This window comes from Chanodichthys erythropterus, chromosome 14, assembly GCF_024489055.1.
Source record: "Chanodichthys erythropterus isolate Z2021 chromosome 14, ASM2448905v1, whole genome shotgun sequence".
NCBI classification, from domain to species: Eukaryota; Metazoa; Chordata; class Actinopteri; order Cypriniformes; family Xenocyprididae; genus Chanodichthys; species Chanodichthys erythropterus.
Window position 1 is genome coordinate 16,123,063 of NC_090234.1, and position 12,937 is coordinate 16,135,999.

Here is a 12,937-nt window from a genome sequence, read left to right on the forward strand (position 1 = left end):
TTTGGTGCGCCAAAAACAAAACAAAATAAAGACTTATTTAGTGATGGCCGATTTCAAAACACTGCTTCATGAAGCTTCAGAGCATAATGAATCAGCGTGACAAATTAGCTGTTCGGAGCGCCAAAGTCACATGATTTCAGCAGTTTGGCGGTTTGACACGTGATCCGAATCATGATTCAATACACTGATTTATAATGCTCCGAAGCTTCATGAAGCAGTGTTTTGAAATCGGCCATCACCAAATAATTCGTTATTTTGTTTTTTTTTGGCGCACCAAAAATATTCTCAGCGCTTTAGAATATTAATATTGAACCACTGTACTCACATGAACTGATTTAAATATGTTTTTTGTACATTAATGGATCTTGAGAGAGGAGATGTCATTGCTCTCTATGCAGGCCTCACTGAGCCATCGGATTTCAACAAAAATATCTCAATTTGCCTTCCGAAGATTAATGAAGGTCTTATGGGTGTGGAACAACATGAGAGTGAGTAATTAATGACAGAATTTTCATTTTTGGGTGAACTAACCCTTTAATGCTGGAGGGTGTTTCTAATACAGTAGCTATGGGAGTGACAGTAAAAATGATGGGTTAGGGTTCTTTCTCTCTTCTGACTGCTGTTATCAATCTCTTTTTGAAAGTTGGAAAACATTATTGTGGAGTTTTTCTTTTGCTATTTGAGCAATTTGAAACACAAAAAATATATTTAATGTATTCTCTCATTCACCGCTATAGAATTTTACCCAACTATGACGACTTCCACTTCTGCGAAACCCGGAAATGTGAAAAGGGTCTATACAGGCCAACACTGCGTTCCATTTGGAAGGGCTCATCCCTATGCCCTAATCCCTTCAAAGGGTTTACCCTCCAGAGTGAGAGTTTCGAAGGGATGATGGGTGTAGTAGGGGTCAAAAAACCTCTTCTTTTGGAATGCACTTCTTAACAAGACAATCAAAGAAGCGCCTTTGTCGCACATTTTGTACACTGGTTAACCCCCCCAAAAACACGCATTTTGTTTAACCTTAGTTTATTTATTTATTTCTTTACGTTAAATATAATGTATATTGTGTCTATGTATTTGAAACATTTGAATGGAATGATAAAGGGAGCTGTTAAAGTCGGCATGAAATCAAAATGGACCCTATTTACTTTGTTAGTGCATATTACTAGTCTTGAGGTGACCAATTAATCCATGCAGGTTAACCCTCTGGAGTCTGAGTCTGGTGCTTGGAGAAGTTTTGACATGCCCTGACATTTGTGCTTTTTTCAGTTGTTCATAAACATATTAATGACAAAAGTGTCATTACATTGTATTCAACACAGACTAGGCTACAATAATATGTGAGGAACATGTATGTACATGTTTGTGTTTTTGAAGGAATAACATATATGCGTGGTTATTGAAAAAACAAATAACTTAAGTCACTGAAATAAGGCCAAAAAAAGTATAGTAAATCTGTGTTTACAATACTTTAGGGTATTGGAGGTTGTAGACTAGAGTTTTTGCTTCAAAATTACGTAAAAATTATGCTGCCTATTCCTTCATATAAAACAATATATTGATTTAGTTTTTGTAAGACACTTTTTGCCAAGAAACACAGTATGCGAGGAGGCGTGAATCACCACTGAAAATGGGCCATTCTCACCTGAGAAGACAAAAAAATTGGATAGTAATGAGCTGAATTGACTTGCATATTAATGAGGCCTTTCAGTCAGGTAGGCTGTGAAAAAAACCTTCTGTGATGTCTCAAGCTCATCATGATATATGAAACATACAGAAATATATTATTACAATATAAAGTAATGGTTTTATATTATACTTTAAAATATAATGTATTTCTGCGATGCAAAGAGTCTGAATATAGGCTTTTAGTTTAAAAGCATGCACATTTGGAGAAATATTGGATTACTATGAGCGCTGGTGTTTTCAATTCATCCTTGAAGTCGGAGGGCGCTATGTGCATTTTTAGTCCACAAATTCATCTAAAAGAAGAAGAGGCTATTCCATGAATGGAGTTTCCAATTCATACTGCAGCCGGAGGGCGCTAAAGAAACAAAAGAAAATTGTTTGTCGCAGTAATCTTTAATCAAAATCTGAAAAGTTACTACCGGTCTGGAATGACATTCCTTCTCTGATGACGTCAGTTTGACGGCTTGGGTTGGAAACACTTAAACCACTCCCCTCCAACCGTTAGTCTGCTATGAGCGAGAGATGGAGAGGAGGAGCGCTAAAGTAAAACTCTGCCCTCTATCCAATATTCCATTTAATTTAGACATACGTCACAACACTGGAGAAAAGTCGTTTGCAATTTCCAGTTCACAAGGACTTTAAGTATTTTTGTTGAAGTACAATTAGGGGTGTGACGGTTAGTATATAACCGTGAGACCGGCGGTTATAGTTGAACACCGTCATTAGAACTCTATAACCGCCAAAACCGTGTCATTAAAATATTTTTTACAAACATTTTTTATCAAAAATTATTTTCATTTTTTAGATAGGATCATAAGATGCGCAATATATCGGGAGACATTTTATCTTAATTTTAATAAATGTTTCATCAACCAATTGCATGTATTTTAATAAATAAAAAGCAAATATAGCAGACAATAATAACCGTGACATGGAAGTGCCAGCGCGCCGCGTTCACTTGCACTGCACTGTGAACTAGAGCGCATCTCATCGTAAATGAAACTCAGCGTAGGCCTATGCCTCATACATTAGCATTAAATATCTTTGCTGCATCCTTTCTAGAACAGACAAGGGCTTTTTTTTGCGGCTCACATCAGCAAAGCATTGCATCGTCCATAGACCGCAAAACAATCACCGGATGGCGGGCGGGTGCGGCTTTGAAATTTGCTCAAAAAACGTTGGCGCGGATGATGAGTTTTGTGATGTGGTTGCGGATGAAATAATACCCCATCTGCGTATCTCTATCGATAACAACATTTAACACTACACAAATATTAATAAAATTTTTTAAATTTAGGCGATTAATTTCCCATAGTGACATAGGACTCAGGTGCCGGATCCAATAAAAAATGTTCCGGATCCAACGTCGGAGGTGACGGAACATGTTCCGGCTCAAATTAAAACTTCGTGAAGTAATTTAGGCCTAGGCTACTCATTCATTTTTATGCTCTTATAGAATTTAAGTAGCCTACTTTTTTAAAAGGTTTTGTTTACTGTGTGTGATTTATTTAAAACAAAGCACGTTCATTGCAAAGTTTTTTTTTTTTTTTTTTTTTGTTAAGGATTTGTTCACTGTGTGTGATTCATTTAATGGAAAGCACATTCACTGCTAGTTGTCCTGCTGTTAATTTTAAATAAGCGTAGAGCAAGTAGCTAATCAGTGTCTGCTCCTTTTTTCAAATTAATACCCCCCCCCCCCCCCCCCCGGACGGTTATGTTATAAACCGTCACATTTGACTCACGTCATAACCGTCATCACCAATTCTGAAACCGGCACACCCCTAAGTACAATATCATTTTGACCATAATGTACCAAATCTAACTCGTATAAATATTACAGTAGTATAGAAAAATACTACACATACATTTATAGGTAAAATCGAACTCCGAGCCTCCTGTACCCATTCTGTGACGTCAAACAACTTCCCTGTGCAAAGGATCATGGGGGCCCAAAGTGTCCTTTAGTTGTATCCTTCGAAATCCTTCATTCCCAAGGGCCCTTTGAAGTAGCCAGTTTTGAGCACTTCGGTTTGGAACGACCCTTCAATATGGCAGCCATGATTGTTTTCACTCCGAAGTGCCCTTCGGAGGGTGATATATCCTGTTTGGAATGCACCGTCTATCTCTCGAAGTTAGCAGATCAACTGAAATCAATTAGGTACACAACATGAAAAACAGTTTACTTTACTTTACTTCTGTAATAATCTGATGCATATTTTCAGCTTGATTTTCTGTAAAACAAATTTTGATTTTGATGGCTGCAACACACTCCAAAAAAGTTGGGACAGAGGCAAAATAAAAGTGAAAAGATTATAGAATATCCAAGTTAAACTGTTTTGAAACAGTCCACAATGAGCAGGTGAACTGGTTCATGAGGGTTTAGTGATTGGGTATAATAGTCCCATCCACCAAAGATGGGTCATGGCTCACCTTTGTGCTAAATGCACTGAGAGAACTGTCAAACAATTAAAAAATCATTGCATTACAATGCATTTCTCAATGCAAGATTGCAAGGGTCTTTCATCTACCATATATAATATTGTGAAAAGATTCAGGGAATCCAGAAGAATGAGAATCTCAGTCTGTATAGGGCAAGGCAGGAAACTTTTGTTGAATGCGTGTGACCTTCGAGTCCTCAGATGGCTTTGCATGAGAAACCATCATGCTGCTGTGTTAAATAAAATCACATTTGCTCAGGAGTACTTTGGAAAACCTTTATAACTTAAGATAGTCTGCCACTGCATTAAGAAATACAACTTCAATTTCTGTTACACTAGGAGAAAGCTATATCTGTTCAGTGCAGAGATGCTGCCAAATGTTCTGGGCCCGAGCTCGTCTCAGAATGTGTGCTGTGGTCAGAAGAGTCTACATTTCAGCTTGTTTTTGGGAAAAATTGACATTGAGTTTTCAATCCCAAAAATGAAAGGGACCATCCAGACTTTCATTGGGTGCATGGGGTTGGGGGTGCATCAGTTCAAACGGCATGGGTGACTTGCATTTGTGTGAAGGTACCATTGACGTGGAGGCATGTATTTGGATTGTACAAAGACATATACTGCGATCGAGATGACATCTTTCCTGGGAAGTACATGGTTATTAGAGCAAGACAATGCCACAATGCCAGACCTCATTCAGTCCTATTGAAAATGTATGGCCCATCATGAAAAGGAGAATCAGACAACGATGACCACAGGCTGTTGAGCAGATGTCTTGTAACAGGCGAGATTGGGCAAAAATTCCAATTCCAATTGCAGCAATTAATATCTTCAACTTCCAAACAATTAAAAAGTGTAATTAAAAGGAAAGGTGATGTGACACAGTGGTAAACGTTCCTCTGTCCCAACTTTTTTGGAGTGTGTTGCAGGCATCAAAATTTGTTTATATTTACAAAATACAATAAAGTTGTTCAGTGAAAACATTGGACTGACATTTCCAGTGTCAGTTCAATAAATGTTAAAGAGAATTAACGAATCACAGATTCTTGATTTTATCGCATTTTACACAATGTCTCAACTTTCCTGGAAATGGGGTTGCATATTATAAATATGATATTATATAATCATAATAGATGTTTCACCAGTGGCTGTTTGAAATAGACAGCTGTATTTCTCTGATGTTCAGCCTATTCTGTTCTATTTGCATGGTATCGGTATAAAAAAGAAATGCATTATAATCTGACAGGAGGTATCAATGAATATGGGCTGTTAGATCCATTACTGAGAACGGTTTGTGATTTAGAGGCGTTTTGCTAAGTGCTTTTGGAGGTTTTTAGTTTCATTGTATATCCACACTTGGGAAACTTAATGTTTTTTCTCACAAGGCAATGGGAACCACTTGAAGTGTCTGAGCCTGACATGATGGCTTCTGATTGAAACTGTTTGTGGTTGTGGCTTTTCTTTTTGGGTCTGTTTTGGACAGTGTTGCGACAAAGAGAGAGGTGGAGTGATTTGCATGATGTAAACCAATTCAGTTCATTCAGGCAAGGGTGTTGACAACTGAAACAGCTGCTATAAAATCATTTTCAGTAGTTAAAATTTTTAATTAAGTTCTTGTGTGTGTTTGTGCTCTCCTGTCCTGACAAAAACACAACATGTTCTCCAACCAATACGACTATATAGGTTGTTTGTCACTTCCCTGAAATACGACCCATAGGAGTGTTTGCTAAAGTTGCACCCCTATCGATAACAGGACACTTTCATTTTAATGCATTGTTCCCTTTTATCTGTGTTATATTTCGGGTTTTGCGTAGCTCAATTGGCAGAGCATTGCAATAACAATATACAATCATGCGATCATGGGTTTGATCCCAGGTAACGCATGTGCTCATAAAGTGTTTATGCAGGGTAGGTTTAGAGGGTGGGGTGGGTGTAGTCGTTGATAAAAAAATGAGTTTTGCTCAATGAAAATAGGACAAATGTTTTTTTTTTGAGGACAGTCTCCAAAAACAGGACAGTGTTCCAGCTTCAACTAGTGCAGGTTGTTTTACTTGGTTCAAAGAAAAATTTGGTTGGTATTATACTAGTTTAACATAGCCAAACTATTGATTTAAAGGAATAGTTCACTAAAAAACTAAAATTGTTCCATAATTTACTCAACCTCAAGCCATCCTAGTTATATATGACTTTCTTAACACAATTGGAGTTATATTAAATAATATTCTGGCTCTTCCAAACTTTATTATCAGAGTGAATAGTAGCCTATATTTTGAAGCCCAAAAAAAGCACATCCATCCATCATAAATATAATCCATACGACTCCAGTGGGTTAATAAAGGCCTTCGGAAGCTTAGTGATGTATTTTTGTAAGAAAAATATCCATATTTATAACTTTATAAACTAGAATTGGGGGTTTATGGTTCTAAAATGTATCAATAAAATGGTAGGGCATTTATACAAATATATTATGATATAAAAGATTCATAAATATTTTCCGTTTTTTTTTTTTTTTTAGCTGTAAATATATACATAATAATATTAATGTTTATGTGTTGTCAATATTTTCATATTGTACGTTTCAGATCCAAATGTACAAACATGTGCGTTTTGTTCCTGTAAATGTTACATATTAATACCTACATACATATTAACATTAATGTGATGCTTAAATTGACTATTTTTTAGTGCTTTATTTTTGTATTATATAGGAAAAACTGTCAAGTGCTGCCATGTCAAATTAATTGAGTTCTAGAGTGGTACAACATGAGAGCAGAAAAATGATTTCTACAGTGGCTGATAAAGAGCAGATCAGCTGACATTTGGTGTGTCCGTTGTCAGGTGTATTGTCTCGCAGAGGAGTCAATATGTCATGAGGAGAGATTAGAGGCTCTGAGTGAGAGTCGGGTTGCTGTTGTTGTCGATGGTAATCATGTGATGAATATCATGTGTAATTTGGAGTAACCTCAGCCATCGTTTAGATGCTGACTTGTGCCTCTGTTTGAAGTTTATTTAGGTTCTTGTTTGCATAACCGGGCCTGTCAGTCAGCTACGCAATCTCTAATTAAAATTAATGCGGAATCTGCTGGGAGTACAGATGTGGTCAACAACCTGTTAATCTCTCAGAGGACAAATCGTACGACCTGCAGATAATAATCTGGATTTATTACATACTTAGCGTGATGCTGAAGATAGTGTCTGTTTCAAACTGTTCTTGGTTGGTAGCAGGTGGGCCGGTTGACTTGTAAACCAGTTGAAAGTGAAACCTAATTTAGATACAAAGTAAATATGCAAAGATTTTAAAAGGCAAAAGAGTTCTTAAAGGGATAGTATAAAAATACTGTCATCATTTACTCACCCTCATGTTGTTTCAAACTTGAACAGACTTTCGTTCATCTTCTGTGCCCAAATGAAGATATTGTTAATCTGAGAGCTTTCTACCCCACTGCAAAAAAATGTTTTTCTTACTTAGAGGTTTTGTCTTCTTTCTAGTAAAAATATCTAAAAATTCTTAAATAAAGAAGCATTTTCTAGACAAGTAAAAATTATTGTCTTGTTTTTAGAAAAAAATAAGTAAAAAGTTAGTGAGTTTTCCTTAAAACAAGCAAAATAATCTGCCAGTGGGGTAAGCAAAATAATCTTATTTCAAACCGAAAACAAGAATATTTTGCTTACCCCAGTGGCAGATTATTTTGCTTGTTTCAAGAAAAAAAAACCTCACTTATTTTTGATGTATTTTTTCTGAAAACAAGACAATAATTTTTTACTTTCATCAAAAAAAAAAAAAAAACTTTGTGATCTGAAGATGAACAAAAGTCTTATGGGTTTGGAACAAAGTGTGAGTAAGTAAATGATGACAAAATTTTCATTTTTCGATGACATTGGGAATTTTTAGAGAGTATTAATTTTTAAAGAAAGGGCACACACTGATTAAGCTAAATGAATACAAAAAAGTATTGTGCTATTTTGTTATTTGTGAATATTTAGTGTAACATGTTCACAGTAGTTAATGTAATAAACTTCACCTATGATTCCTCTTGATGGGACACCCGTCACATGCATCCACTGAAAATCACCAAAACACCAGCTGAATAAATTAACATTACTGTATAGAGCTTTATTGTCCAAGGTTCAGTTTAATTGTGCTGCCTTTACGATGTCAAAACAGATATTTAATACATTAAAACACTGCAAAAATCAATCAAAATATGAACTATAGTTTGCATTTTGCAGTAGGCTGACAGCGGTTTTTAGTCCCAGTGCATCCCTGCCATCACTATTAAATGCAATTATTCATTCACAGTATGTTGTGCCCCAAGTGATGTTGAGGGAGTATATTGGTTGAAATCGCAGTATACAGTTTCTCACAGAACAGTACACCCCCCAAAATTTTTGTAAATATTTTATTATATCTTTTCATGTGACAACATTGAAGAAATGACACTTTGCTACAATGTAAAGTAGTGAGTGTACAGCTTGTATAACTGCTGTCCCCTCAAAATAACTCAACACATAGCCATTAATGTCTAAACCGCTGGCCAAAAAATGAGTACACCCATAAGTGAATATATCCAAATTGGGCCCAAAGTGTCAATATTTTGTGTGGCCACCATTATTTTCCAGCACTGCCTTATCCCTCTTGGGCATGGTGTTCACCAGAGCTTCACAGGTTGCACTGGAGTGCTCTTCCACTCCTCCATGACGACATTACGGAGCTGGTGGATGTTAGAGACCTTGCGCTCCTCCACCTTCCGTTTGAGGATGCCCCACAGATGCTCAATAGGGTTTAGGTCTGAAGACATACTTTAGCAAAGCAGTGGTCGTCTTGGGGGTGTGTTTGGGGTCGTTATCATGTTGAAATACTGCCCTGTGGCCCAGTCTCCGAAGGGAAGGGATCATGCTCTGCTCATTCATGGTTCCCTCAATGAACTGTAATTCCCCAGTGCTAGCAGCACCCATGCAGCCCCAGACCATGACACTCCCACCATCATGTTTGACTGTAGGCAAGACACACTTGTCTTTGTACTCCTCCCCTGGTTGCCACCCCACATGCTTGACACCATCTGAACCAAATAAGTTTATCTTGGTCTCGCCAGACCACAGGACATGGTTCCAGTAATCCAATTGCTTGTCTTCAGCAAACTGTTTGCAGGCTTTCTTGTGCATCATCTTTAGACAAGGCTTCCTTCTGGGACGACAGCTATGCATACCAATTTGATGCAGTGTGCGGTGTATGGTCTGAGCACTGACAGGCTGGCAGCACTCATATGTCTATTTCCCAAACACAACCTCTGGATATGACGCTGAGCATGTGCACTCAACTTCTTTGGTTGACCATGGCGAGGCCTGTTCTGAGTGGAACCAGTCCTGTTTAACCGCTGTATGGTCTTGGCCACTGTGCTGCAGCTCAGTTTCAGGGTCTTGGCAATCTTCTTATAGCCTATCTTTATGTAGAGCAATAATTCTTTTTTTCAGATCCTCAGAGGGTTCTTTGCCATGAGGTGCCATGTTGAACTTCCAATGACTAGTATGAAAAAGTTAGTGATAACTCCAAATTTAACACACCTGCTCCCCATTCACATCGGAGACCTTGTAACACTAATGAGTCAAAAAAAAGGATATTAAAAAAAAAAAACGATCAGATGAAGATATTTCAGGAGACAGGATGTGAAGCTTTGGATTCGGACATGCCTTGATGCCTTGCTAGCTTGGAATGCATCCTCCATAGGCAGCATTTTTTAGCTTTCGGACATAACCATGCCCTTATCATTTGAAATATGTAGAAAGGGGCCTAACATTAGCCACTTTACATGGCTGCTTACTGTAACATTAATGTTAACCTAGATAAATGTGCTTATTAGGCACATATTTGAATGGAGTGAAGCTAATTTAGTACCATGCTTTACTGTGTGACGTTTAATTTAATGTGCATTTCTGTCATTGGGGCATCAACTATACTATGGAGATTAACGAGTCAGAATTGTCAACTTCATCTTTGGCACCGACACTGACTCAGAAAACATTAGTTATTAATAAATTATTAAAATGTTCAGACAGTCTCCTTGCAGATTCATAATCATTAGTTTTGCCGCTGTCTCCACAGCAAGCTTTATGCGTGTGCTTGAGTGCTTAATTTATATTTTAAAGGCTCATTGTTATCATTTAGTATTTCTTTTTGATGTAGAACAATGTTAGCAATGTTATAGGTTGTTTATATTTACATAGAATATTTAAAGGGATAGTTCACCCAAAAATGGTTGTCATTTAGTCACCCTCAAGTTGTTCCAAACATGTTTGAATTTTTTTTCACAAAAAGAAAAATGTTGGTAACCAAACAGTTGATGGACTTCCAGAGTATTTTTTCTCTCTCTCCATACTATGGAAATCAGTGGGGCCCATTAACTTTTTGGCTACCCATAATCTTCTTTCTTTTGTGTTCAGCAGAAGAAAGAAATTCACACAGGTTTGGAACTTAATAAAAGATTATTTCAATTTTAGGTGAACTATTCCTAAATTAACTAGACTAAATTAATATCTTAAGCATGCGGCTACTCACCTGGCTTAAATGAACGACTACCAGTGGATTAGGAAAATATTTGGTCGGGGACAGACCTACTAAAAAATATGACAGTACCTGTAAGGGTGCGACAGTAATTAATTGATATTTTTCCATTTTTTTTCCAAAAATTGTTTTCCCTCTCCATTCCTCAAGGTTTATAGCCAAAAGACAGAACTTATTTATTTGTATTTTTCATGCTATTTTTGAGAAATTATGTAAAATGTGACCAATGTTACCAAAAAATTTTTTATTTTTTTATTGCATTTTTATAATGTGACTGATCATTCAAGTTGTTGTTTTTTTTTTTTAACAGATAAATATATCGTATTGCATTTCTTAATTCCTACCTTACTTTCTTTTGCACAGGAATGAATACTAATAATAGGGATTGGAAGTGAAGACAAATGGAGAATATTAATTTTTAAAGGGTATCGCAAAAATAGACTAGGAGAGAGATGTGAGTGAGGATTTGAGGGGAGAAATGAGTGATTGCAAGTGGAATAATTCATGGGATATTGTTCATTACGTTGGTTGAGCAGATTGCAGGACAGAATGCAGTGACTGTTGTGTTTTTGTCGTTGTGAGAGCAGAATAAAAAGAAAGGCCAAGAACTGAACCCTGACATCATGGATAACCAAAAGACAAGTTTTTGTTTGTCATACTAAGTACATTATAATGTTTTGCTCATTGTTGACAATTGTTGTTTTCCACCCAGGATTCTGATCTAGATCCTTATGTCGTTCCGGCATGACTTGAAGTCTGATATAGGAAATGATATATCATCTTATTGACCTGAAGACAGATTATGATATGGTAATGGAATTAGGAAATGATATCTGATAATGATTCTTAGTATTACAGAGGAAATGTCCCAGGACCAATAACTGGCAGTGTGTTTCTCACATGTGGCTCCACCATACCAGGTTTCCCTGCCTGATTTAGCATGTGATCTTTGCTGGTTTTATTCAGCGTTTGGTTCCCGGAGTCAACTGTGGTCAAAGTGCAAAACAAAGTGCATTCTGGCTCATCATTCTCAAGAGCTCATAATGTTGAGGGTTTTCTAGAGAACACCTATTAGCAGAGATTTTTCAGTGGTTAGGCCTATAATGTTTCATCTGAATTAAGGAAATTCATTCCTTCCTTCACTAATTGCTCACGAGAACCCATATACTCGGAAATAACATCAATGATCGATCATAAAAAACGCATTAATTGGATGGCATGACTTTTTTCAGCTTTAAAACACTTGATATCAGTTGAAATTCACTAACAATATGCAAATGTGTGAAATTGGGCCTCTTTTTTAAAGTGCTCATATTATGGATTTTTGAAAATGACCTTTCATGCAGTGTGCAATGTAGCTGTATGTGAATGTAAACAGACCGCAAAGATGTAAAGCTGAAAGTGCATCATAAATAAAGTTATTATCTCTCAAAAGAAAGGGTCGACTCTGAATCGCTTAAACGAGTCGTTTTTAGTTCGAATCCTATTTTGCGAAGTTCACACGTCACAAGTTAACACATTTACATAATGCCTGCCTACGTTCTGCGTGGACATCTCGCAAAACTCGAACCCCTAAACGCTGTAGCTCGTTCGTGTGGATAACATGTCGACAAGACGCTGTGAAAGCAAATTTGGTTTATTTTCTCTTCCAAAGTGTAAAAAAAAGGAATTAAAGATGGGACAGTACCTGCTTTATTTGGACCAACTTGCTCCTCAGAATCACAAACTGTAAGTGAGATTAATTATTCATGTGTTTTATACCGAGTGTTTAAAATACTTTTTTAGTTAGTTTTGTGTTTTAGCTATATTGTGTATGTCTCCGGCTAACCGGCTAACTCACGTTATTAGTGTCTTAGTGAAATACTGCTGCTAATCAGCTGTGGCTCACTATTACCTAAAACTGTGTCCATTAATACAGATTGTCTGTTGTTCTTACTACTTTGAGTAATGATAATGGATGGAGCAATATTTGTTTTACAAATGTTACATCAGTCATTCATGTTAGTGCTCGGCTAACGTATGCACCGTTATTGATACAGTTAATGATGGAGTTCCCACATGTGCATTACAATAAGTTAGACATTGGTTTGTTGATGGACAAACACTTGTTAATGTTGATAGTGAGGAATTGCATCTCATAATGTACCTCAAACAAAGTAGTGTATCACTGAGAAACTCAAGTCATTCTTGTGATGGAGGTTTGGGTTGAATAACTATTTCATTTAAATGTTTCAAGATTGATATGGTAAAA